The 12,088-nt window shown below is 35.2% G+C and overlaps 1 non-coding gene across 1 annotated transcript; it reads right to left on the bottom strand.

The window, feature by feature from the left end:
* Positions 1 to 443: 443 nt before the first annotated feature.
* LOC133793302 (small nucleolar RNA R71) lies at positions 444 to 548 on the bottom strand. The gene has a single exon (XR_009874752.1). It is a non-coding gene; the product is annotated as a small nucleolar RNA R71 (small nucleolar RNA).
* Between the last annotated feature and the right edge of the window lie 11,540 nt (positions 549 to 12,088).

Here is a 12,088-nt window from a genome sequence, read left to right as displayed (position 1 = left end):
GGCAGAGAACGTGAATAACGATGTCAACACTAATGCAAATCTGGGTAATGCATGTAACGTAGAAGTTGAGGCTGACCTGCCATTGAGAAATTATGTACTCCCTACTATTATGGGGATACATTAAAGTATTCGTCCTCCTACTATAGAGGCGAATAATTTTGAGATAAAACCCTCGATCATTTAGATGGTACAGAATTGTGTACAATTCAGGGGATTACCAAATGAGGATCCAAATCTCCACATCACCAATTTTTTAGAGCTTTGTGCAACATTCAAAATGAACGATGTGACTAACAATGTTGTCAGATTAAGATCATTCTCATTTTCGTTAAGAGACAAAGCTAAGAGTTGGTTGAATTCATTACAAGCCAACTCTATAATCACTTGGGAAGACGTGGCTCATAAATTACTTTGTAAATATTTTCCTTCTGCGTAGTCAGCCTGATATAGAAGAGAGATTAATAACTTTCATCAGTTAGATGGGGGTCTTTATATGATGCATGGGAATGTTTTAAAGAACTGTAGAGGAAGTGCCCACATCATGGAATAGAGAAGTGGCTGATGGTGCACACGTTTTACAATGGTTTGGGGGGAAATACAAGGACAATTATTTATGCAATATCAAGAGGAGCGTTTATGAGAAAAAGCGCTAATGAAGCTTGTGAATTATTGGAAGAGATGGCCATGAATAACTACAATTGGCCCACTGAGCGTGAGAATAAGAAAGTGGCAGGAGTCTTAGAGGTCAATCCTATTACTTTATGGACCGCTCAAGTGACATCTCTAACCAAGCAATTGTAGTAGAATAACCTCACTGCCCAACCAATGCAAGGACGGAATGTAATGAGTTGTGAGATTTGTGGGGCCGCATTCTTATGAATAATGCTCGAGCACTACTAGTTGCTCAACAGACGTGAACAGTATGCCTTTGGAACAGGCACAAGCTATTGGTAGCTTTCCAAGACCTACACCCAACACTTACTCAAATACATATACTCCTGTGTGGAAGAATCACCCCAACCTATCTTGGAAAATAACCAAGGTTTACAACCACAATATCCACAGTAACCACCTTAACACCCACCTCACCAACCGACTTATGGACTACACTCTAGGAATTATTATGATCCAAACCCACGCCCATCTCATCTACTACCACATCCTCCAATGAACTCACCAACAACTCAACCTGATCAACAAATCAATTCATGACAGAGACAAGGTCTTCAATCAGGAATTTGGAGACACAAATAGGTCAGTTGGCTAAACTACTTTCTAGTAGACAGCAAGGGAAATTTCCTAGTTCCCCAGAGGGAAATCCCAAAGAGCAATATCAAGCTATCACTTTGAGGAGTGGGACTAAGTATGATGGCCCTACAGTAGATGACAAGAAAAAAAAAAGATAGAGGATCAACATGTCACTAGTCCTGCACAAGATGAGGTTATTGAAGACATTCCAAAGAAAGAGAAGTCAAAATACACCGAGCCTACACCAAAGATTCCTTATCCTCAATGATTCCAAAAGACCAATCTTGAAAAACAATTCTCCAAATTTCTCAAAGTATTTAAGAAACTTCACATTAACATTCCTTTTGCAGATGCTCTTGAACAAATGCCTAGTTATGTGAAGTTTATGAAATAGATATTGTCTAATAAGAGAAAATGGAGAATTATGAAAATGTGGCATTGACAGAAGATTGTAGTGCAATTATTCAAAAGAAGCTTCCTTAAAAGTTAAGAGATCTGGGTAGCTTCACTATACCTTGCACCATTGAGAATTTTCATTGTGAGAGGGCTTTATGTGATTTGGGTGCAAGCATTAATTTATTGTTGTTATTTGTATTTAGAAGACTTGGTTTGGGGGAAGCTAGACCCACTACTATTACTCTTAAATTGGTTGACCATTCATTAACACATCCCCGAGGTATTATTAACGATGTTCTTGGCAAAGTGGACAAGTTCATTTTTCCCACTTATTTTATTGTTCTTGATATGGAGGAAGATGAAGATGTTCCTATTATTTTGGGAAGACCATTTTTAGCCATGGGGAAAGCTTTGTTAGATGTCTAGAAGGGTGACTTAAGGCTCATAGTACAAGGTGATGAGATACTATTTAATTTTTTTAAAGCCTTCAAATATCCTATAGCTAGTGACAATTGTTTCAGTATTAGTGTATTGGAGGAATAAGAGAAAGGGGTCAAGTCTATTGGCGATCCACTTGAGTTGAGTTTGGTTGCAAGTCTAGAAGAGTGTGATGGTACTAAAGCAAACGAATATGTTAAGTGGTTGAACTCATCGGGGCAAATTTATAAAAAGAAATATGAGGAATTAGGGCAAGTGCCTAAGAGACCTCTCCCGTCTATTGAGAAGCCACCAGTTATTGAGTTAAAGACATTGCCTGATCACCTTAGGTATGCATATTTGGGTGAGAACAACACACTACCAATTATTATTTAAGCTTCATTGTCTCTGAATGAAGAAGAGAAGCTACTTAGAGTGTTGAGGGCTCACAAGCTAGTAATTTGGTGGACTTTGGCAGATATCAAGGGTATAAGCCATTCAACAGTGATGCACTGTATATTAATGGAGGAGGATAGTAAGCCTAGTATCGATGCTCAAAGGAGGCTAAATCCATCAATGAAGGAGGTGGAAAGGAAGAAAATCCTTAAATGGTTGAATGGAGGGGTGATTTACCCAATATCTGACAGTGCATGGGTTTGTCTTGTTCAGGTAGTCCCAAAGAATGGGTGGCATGACGGTGGTTAAGAATGATAATAATGAACTGATTCTAACTCGTACGGTGATGGGGTGGAGAATTTTATAGACTACCATAAACTAAATAAGGGAACAAAGAATGACCATTTCCCCTTACCTTTTGTAGATTAGATGTTGGACAGATTGGCAGGCCATCCATATTATTGTTTCTTGGATGGGTATTTGGGATACCATCAAATCCCTATAGCACCGGAGGACCAAGAAAATACCACCTCATGTGCCCATATGGAACATTTACATTTCGGAGAATGTCGTTTGGGTTATGTAATGCTCCAGCAACATTTCAGAGATGTATGATATCTATCTTCTCAAACATGGTGGAAAAAGGTATAGAGAACTTTATGGATGACTTTTCAGTCTTTGGGGTCTCTTTTAATGGATATTTGGCTAATTCGGAGAGGGTTTTGAAAAGATGTGAGGAGTCAAACTTAGTATTAAATTGGGAGAAATGTCACTTTATGGTGATAGAAGGAATATTCTTGGGCCACAAAATTTCACGCCATGGTATTGAGGTAGACAGGGACAAGATATCTACAATAGAAAACTTACCTCCACTGGTGTCTGTAAAGGGGGTTCGTAGTTTTTTGGGCCATGCTGGATTTTATAGGAGGTTTATAAAGGACTTTTCAAAATTTTCAAAGCCCTTATCCACTCTACTTATGAATGGTGTGGTGTTTGACTTTGATGTTGAATGTGTAAGGGCATTTAACACGCTGAACGAGAAATTGGTATTTGCTCCTATTGTTGTATCACCAAATTGGAAACTTCCTTTTGAATTGATGTACAATGCGAACAAAAGTTGACAAGGGATTCTGAACGATTTATTATGCTAGTCGAACCTTGAATGATCCTCAATTAAATTATAAAACTATTGAGAATGAATTACTTGCAATTGTTTTTGTGTTTGATAAGTTCAGGCCATATTTAATTGGTAATAAGGTGATTGTATATACAGATCATTCTGCTATTAAGTACCTTATGACAAGAGAAGGATGCTAAACCTCGCTTTATTTGATGGGTCATATTATTGCAATAGTTTGATATGGAAATTTTTGAAAAAAAAGGGGACATAAAATATAGTTGAAGATCATTTATCTAGATTGGAAAAAGGAGAAGAGCCTAACGAGAAAGAGGAACAAATTGATGAAAGCTTTCCATATGAACAATTATTTTCCATTGAAAGTGAATAAAGGTACCATGGTTTGCTGATTATGTCAATTATTTGGTAGCTAAAGTTGTGCCTCTGGACATGTCAAGGCAGCAATTTAAAAAGTTCTATTAAGAAGTCAAGCATTATTATTGGGATGAGCCCATTATCTTTTGTCATTGTGCTGATCAAGTAATTAGAAGATGTGTCCCAGAAGAGGAGATGATTTCCATTCTTACTCATTGCCATACTTTACATTGTGGCAGTCACTTTGGAGGAACAAGGACAACAGCAAAATTTTTGCAATGTGGGTTTTATTGGCCTACGTTATTTAAAGATGTTAGTGCCTTTGTCAAGAGTTGAGATTGTTTCCAAAGGGTCGGTAGCATATCAAGAAGAGATCTAATGTCAATGACTGGAATTCTGGAAGTTGAGTTGTTTAATGTGTGGGGAATATATTTTATGAGACTTTTCCCATCATCTTATAATAACAAGTACATTTTGCTGGCAGTAGATTATGTTTCTAAATGGGTGGAAGTTGCAGAAACTCCTACTTGTGATGGTAAAGAGGTACTTAAATTCCTTCATAAAAATATTGTTACCCGGTTCGGTACTCCAAGAGCAATTATTAGTGATAGAGTAAGTCATTTATGCAACAAGTCATTCACTGCTCTATGTGCTCGTTATGGAGTTTATCCTTAAAAGGCCTTGTTCCATCATCCACTTGCAAATGGTCAAGCATAAGTGTCAAATCGAGAGATAAAAAGTATATTGGAGAAGACTGTAAATACATCAAGGAAGGATTGGTCGAGAAAGCTTGTTGATTCACTATGGGCATATTGTGCAGCCTTCAAGACCCTGATTGGTATGTGGCATGTCATTTACCGGAGGAACTTGAGCACAGAGCTTACTGGGCAGTAAAAAATATGAATGTTAATCTCTTTATGGTAGGACAGAATAGGCTTCTAGAGTTAAACGAGGTCAGTGAATTTAGAAATCAATCCTATGAAAATGCAAAGATTTATAAAGAAAAGTCTAAGGCATTTCATGATAGAAGGATAATTAGGAAGGATTTCGAACCAAGAGAGAAGGTGCTATTATTTAATTCTCGATTGAAGCTTTTTCCAGGACAATTAAAGTTGAGATGGTTAGGACCATGCATCATTGTTGTATCATTGCCTTATGGAGCGGTGCAAATTCATAGTGAGAAGGCGGGACACTTTAAGGTGAATGGTCAGAGATTGCAACACTATTTCAAAGGCCCAATTGAAAAATGTAAGTCTGTGATTGTTTTGGAACCCCTTTGAATGAGCTATTGATCGTTCGACTAAATGACGTTAACGACAGCGCTGTAGGAGGCATTCCTATAATTTATTTTTTGTGTTTTTTTAATTCTTAATTAGTTGAAAATGTTTATTTAATTTTGTTTTGGATTGGTACAGATTCATTTTTTATATTTTTTTATTTAGTTTTTGAGTAAAATGTATGTAAAAATCGTGCAATTCGTGAAAATATAGTTTTCAAATTAGTCTCGAGGTCAAGTCGCGACTTGAGCTTGTAAGTCACGGCTTTAATCTTAGTCAAAGAGCTTAGAAAACAAAGGAGAGGTGGGCTGCGACATGAGCTTGTAAGTCGCAACTCTAAGAGAAGTCAGGGAGCATACGGGGTCTGGTGGCAGAGGCGGGCCGCGATTTCTATGGCTGGGCGCATCGCCTGCAAAACAGAAAATTGAGAAAAAATAAGGCGGGCAGCGACTTAATAGTGCTGCGTCACGACGCGCCTCCGTCAGAAAGGGAAAAATAAGTATAAAGTCATTTTTTTCTTAAGCCATAACCCATATTTCAAAATTTTCCTCCTTCAAACCAAATCTTTTTCATAAATCTCTCATTCTCTCACCTTCATCCTTCTTCAAACCACCATAAAGCCAACCTCACAACTTCATCGATTTATTTTCCCTTATTTCCTTCTTCTAATCTAAACCTTAATTAGATTTATTTGAGGCATTGAAGATAGGAGGAACATTTGAAGAGTGGGCAATGTCAATAACTCAAAGGCACGTAAGTCTCTAATTTTTTTTATGTTCTTCAAGTTTTGGGTTGAAGTAATTTTGTGCTAGATAGACAAGATACTTCATTGGAATTTTTGAAGGAGTTGTAAGTATATATTGTGTTCTTTGAGTTGGTATTGTTGGGGTGTTATTCAGTTAAGGGAAGTAAGAAAAATTAGCAGAAGTTATTATGGGACCAAGAAAACAACCCGCTAGGGCTGCTTCATCTAAAAGTGCAAATCTCCCTTCCACATCCTGCAACGAACCATCACAACCACAGCCAGCCCCGCCACCACCACCACCACCCCCTCCTCAAGAATTTGACCCTACTCGATTCATTAGTAAATATGTCTTTCACCATCATCAAAGGTTGTCTCAACGTCAAGTCATTCAAGAAAGGGGGATGGAATATGAAGACCAACCATATCCTCAGTAAAAATATGAGATAATTCGAGTTGAAATTAAAGGTCGCAATTGGAAAAGTTTCGTGGACCATCGAATGACCAAGGACAATTGCTCCATGGTTTATGAATTTTATGCTAATTTTTCGGGAGCAGTAAATAGGAAGGTCTTCTGAAAGGGGTATTGGTGGAGTGTCATATTGATAATATTGATGCATTGTATGGATTATTGATGTTGTCACCAAAGGAGGATGAATATTATCATATGGCCTTATAGCGAGATTTATTGGACTGATGTGGCTGAAACATTAGGCCTTCCCAGTGCTAGTTTTGTAATGCAAGATGGACAACCGAAGCATTTCAGACGGTTTCAAATGAATAAGGTGGCGAAGGCTTGGAATCTTTATGTGAGTGCGAGGCTTATGGCCAACACTCACTTATCTGAAGTGGGGACTGATAGGTGTCTTCTTGTCTATGCTATAATGAAGGGACTCTCCATGGATATTGGACGAGTTATATGCACTAGTATATGCAACTTATTCTGAATGACTATCATTACTTGTTTGGGCCATGGTTCGATGATTACCGATTTATGTGAGGTGTGGGATGTGCCTATATATCCCAGTGATATTTATAGAAAAGCAATGGGGAACATTTCTCGAGCTTCTGTGTTTAAATTCAATGCACCATCTATGAAGCCACCTGCACCACAACCCCAACAAGTGAGAGTTGAAGAAGCGGGAGATGCTGCTGATGAACCCACCCATGCCAATGTTCAACACGAAGAACCAAGGGTAGCAGAGGAGGCAAGGAGAGTACCTTATGCTCAATTTCTGGAAATTGAGGCCCCATCGGATCCACAATTGACAAGATTGGATTACATCATCTAGCAAAACCAGCATACCCAAACTTTTTTGGGGCAGCTGCACGATTATCATCGGTCCCAAGCAGACTGACAAAATGAATTGGTTTATAGGTGGTCTAACAAAGAGGAGGACAAGCATTATTTTCCTTATCCACCACCATGGCAGATCTACCAACATATACAACCAGATCTACCAACATAAATCACAAAACTCAAGAACAACCATAATTTCTACCTTTGATAGTTCTAGCTTGGAGATGTGTTTTCCTTAGTTTCCTCAAACTCCCCCTTGTCCTCTACACTGACAAACCGAGCCCTAAATCTAGAATGACTTAGATGAGGGAGAAAACATGCAAACTACAAAGATCTCTTACCTTGTTTTCACTTGATCACCAAAGTGTTAAATCCTTGAGATTCTACCCATACAGGCTTCTCTTAAACCCTAGAACACAAGATCAGTTTCATGCATGGCTATTAGATCACATGCACGCATAATTAACGCTTAGGGTTTTGAGTTTGAAGAGGAAAAGAGGACAAAAATGAAGTATGTTTCGAAACTTACTCTACACAAGTGTTCTCTTGAGCTTCTCCCTCCTTCAATGGGGAAATGAGTGCTCTTGGTTCATGGAGAGAAAAATTGTAGCAATGGATAGTAGAGAGACTTAGGGTTTCGATTTTGGGGAGAGGAAATGAAAGAGAGGTTTTTTTCTTTAGGGAAAAGGAATTTTTAAAAAAATAAAATGATTAGAAGTGTAAGAGAGAAATGATTAGGGTTTAGCCATTGAGTGGGTTAAGACTCTTACTCTTTCCCTAGGGTATATGTCCTAGGTTCTTGAGAGCCCTAGGCATAGCCTTGCCACCCCACCCCCCCCCCCCCCCCTTCTCTCTCTCCTCCCTTGGAAAAGACCTTTATGCCCTTGCTCCTTTTTACCTCTCTCCTTAGACACTCAAGGGCCCTTTGGTAATTTTACTTATCTAAAATTCCCTAAAATTTTACCCTATACTTTTTAAATATCTCCAAGCTTAATTAATTAAATTAAATGTGTCCCAAAAATAAAAATTTTCACACATCACATAATTTTGGTATTTTTATCATATTGACAAAATACCCTTAGAGGTCCGAGCAAGAATTTCTTATTCTTAAGCCCAGTTAATTGGAATTCAAACCTCAATCAACTTTTCTTAAACTTGTTGGCTTGACTATAAAGTCCCAATTGCCAAAAAAAATTAATATCTTTATGCCATAGTATTTCCTATTTTATTTAATCCGAATTTTTCTCTCATTAGGGTTTATTCCTTGTTCCGAGACCAATCTTTCTTTGCATAAAGCTAGATCATTTACTAGATCATTACAGCGGCTATAAAATTCACTAATCATGATAAATTCATATAATATCATTTATCAAAATAATATTCCACACAGTTCTTCACTGGCTCCAGTTGACTACTAATGGGTGTTCAAAACACATGATGTTACAATTAATAACCCTAAAACATATTAAGGTAATCTAGACATGATATTAATGTGACATTACCGAATTCACATTATCTGTGTCCATTTATTGTAGAAAAAGAACTATACTACTTTTCTATCCTAGGATACATGTTAATAAAAACTTAACATTCATACATAGCATGCCATTGACATGATGCAATGAGTGGGTGATACCTATTCTATATTGCATGTGAAGTAATTATATCAACATGTTACCAATCATACAATATATTTAATCATTAGGGTATTGACCGGGTTCTCTTCGTTAAACAAAATTACAAAAATACACCAAGGCATTCCTTGGTCTTCATAACATCTTGTAATCTCCATGGACTTCGTCCTTCATTTTTGTAGAATCCCAGAATGTTTACTTAGTTAGCTAGATAGTTAGTAGTAGTTTTAGTATTTTAGATTCATGGATTTTGGTTCAAACGGGGACTTAGTTGGAAACTCATAGCAACAGTTAAGGATTTTATAAGTTTAACCTATAGTTTAAGAATATTAATTATAACATAAGGTTTGATTAATATTGCTAGTCCTAGATATATTATTTATTATAACCTAAAGTTTAGATAGAGCCAATAAGAACATGACACTTGTCATAAGCATGATTATTAAGGAATTAAGTATTTTGATGATAAAATAAAGAAATAGAAGCTTTAGTACCTACCCGAAATTTTTAGGGTCGTATTATGACTCAGTCAAAGTAGTTATCCCATTCAAATTATGCTAAAAAAGTGCAATTACGTGTTTAAAATATTCAAGTATGCCGATATATCGCAGCATAGGAGCCGATATATCGCCTAACGGAAGATACGGAAAATACGTCGACCTTGCACGAACGTACGAATGGAGGCTCGGGACTAAGGTAGAGCTGATATATTGCCATAAAGGGGGCGATATATCGCCTTTAGTGTGATAAATTTGGATATCTTTGTTTTTGAATTTAAAAATAAGCCTTAATACTTAGACCTGCCTTTGAACGTTTTGACCGAGTCTTAAGCCTCTGATTGACGAATATTCAAATATTGTCAATTAATATTCATTATTTTTATTCAAATAAAAAATGGGTTAGTTTCACTCCTTAACTCTATAAATAGTACCTAGTACACAACTATTTCTTTCATTCTTCAAGCTATGATCAGAGTCTCAAAGGTGCTAGTGTTACCATAGAGTGATAAACACTTGGGTTGGGATAGAAGCTTTATCATTTTTAAGCTTTATAAAATACTTGGGAAGTGAGGTTTAGTGTGATTTCGGTATTGAAGTTAGACCAATCCATAAGGTCAACTAAGGTATTCCTATTCTTTAAGTCCAGTTCTTTAAAATTCTTTAGTTTCTATTATTCAGATCCTAACTCTTGTTATTGGTTCTTGAAACTTAAGGTCTTTCACGGTAAGTTTCTTCTTGAAGGTTTAGCTTCCACATTCATTCTTTATTCTTTAGAAATACTCACCATTCTTATTGTTGGTTTTAGGAGTGTTCCAAGTCCCGCATTTGTTCTCAAATATCCCGGTTTTGGTAAGGAAAATAGGATAATTTTTATATGCTTATATGTTATTATATGATTATGCTACAATATGTTATGTTATGATATGTTATGATATATATATACATATATGAATATGTTTTTGGGGCTTATAGTTGCTTAAATAACAAACCCCAATGTTTTTATGTTTTTTGGGGCTCATAGTTGCTTAGCTAGCAAACCTCAATGTATTTTGAGGCTTATAGTTGCTTAGCTAGTAAACCGTAATGTTTACCATGTACATGGGTTAGAGTTGTGATATATGTTTTATAGTATATGTTTTGATATAGTCTTATGTTTATGTTTTATGTTATATGTGTTAGTAGATTTTCCTTGCTGGGCATTAGGCTCACTCCTTTTTCTTTCAGTGTGATGCAGGAAACTAGATATGGAGGCGGGAGGATTCTTGGTGGCTTGACTTGTGTATTGAGGATGAATGGGTTACGAGACGATCGGGGATGACATTATTTTTTTTAAAATATTATGTTTCTATGTATTTTCCGCATTTAGTTTTGTAAACAATTTTCTTTAGTTTAAAAGTATGTTTTATGTTTTAAACAATGGGTACCCATACCAAAACTTTATTTGACTTTGCAATTTACACAGTATTATGTTGAAGTTTTAATGAAGTTATTATATTTCTTATGTATATGTTTTTCAAAGTAATAGCTATGTCTAGTAATTCTAATGATCCAAGATCTTAGAATAGTTGCGTCATTACAATTGTGGGCCTCCAAGATTGCACTCTCAAACTCTAACCCTATTTTCTAAATGAGATGACCAAATTTCCAAAATTAGGATTTATTAAAGTTTCTTAAACATTCGTTATTAAAATAATAATTTCATAAATAGTTAATTAATAACTAATAGTTTCCAAAACTATTATAAAATTTTGGGAAAAAATAATTCATAATTATTTTTATTTATAATAAATAGTTTCTTAAACTAATATTATAATTACAATTATCGAGATTATAATTACTCAAATTATATTTAATTAATAATTAATTAGTTTCTATAAACTAAATTTTGACTCCAATTAAGGTGTTCAAGAATTTCTATTCCTCTAAATGAAAATTAATTATGAATTTTATTAGTAGTTTCTTAAACCAATATTGTATTTCAATAAATCAAATATTTTTCATTAAGAAAAGAAAACTAACATTCGTGTTTCATAAACAATGTATTTGACTAATTTAATAGTCAAATGTGCCCAATAATAAAATTAAGAAAAGTGAAAAATTCACTTTCTCAATTTTGAATTAAGACATAAATGTCTTATTTCCCAAAATTATTAATTAACAACTTAATTGGGAATAAAATAATTTAATTAATATACTTAAATTTTTTGAAATTTGAATTTAATTAATTAATAAAAAAATTAATCAATTCAAATTTGAATTTGGTAACCTTCACCAACTTCCCTATTTTTAAAGTGGAGAATGTTCTATTTTGTTTCTTAAACAAAAAAGAAGATTTGGTCATTCAACTAACAACCCATATATTTTTCATTATTTTTTTAATATAAAATATTAAAATATATATTTATTTTAATTAAATAATTAATCTCATTAATTAAATAATGAAACAAATCCTCTTGTTGCACAATATTGTGACTCACGGAAACACTGAAGTTTGCATGTGTGGATCAATTCATCATCATATTAGCCACCATATAACATTTGCTTGGCATCCTGAACACTCACGGCATCTGCATACCGTGAGTGAGAAAAAAAGAAAAAAAAAACAATATGGGTGTACATTGAATCTAATTCAAAATTGAAGAACAAAAACAAAGAACAAAGATAAACATATAGTTAACGATCAATC

This window comes from Humulus lupulus, chromosome 7 (assembly GCF_963169125.1).
Source record: "Humulus lupulus chromosome 7, drHumLupu1.1, whole genome shotgun sequence".
NCBI classification, from domain to species: Eukaryota; Viridiplantae; Streptophyta; class Magnoliopsida; order Rosales; family Cannabaceae; genus Humulus; species Humulus lupulus.
Note: the sequence above shows the minus strand (reverse complement) of the source record. Positions and strands in the feature narration are given on the sequence as shown.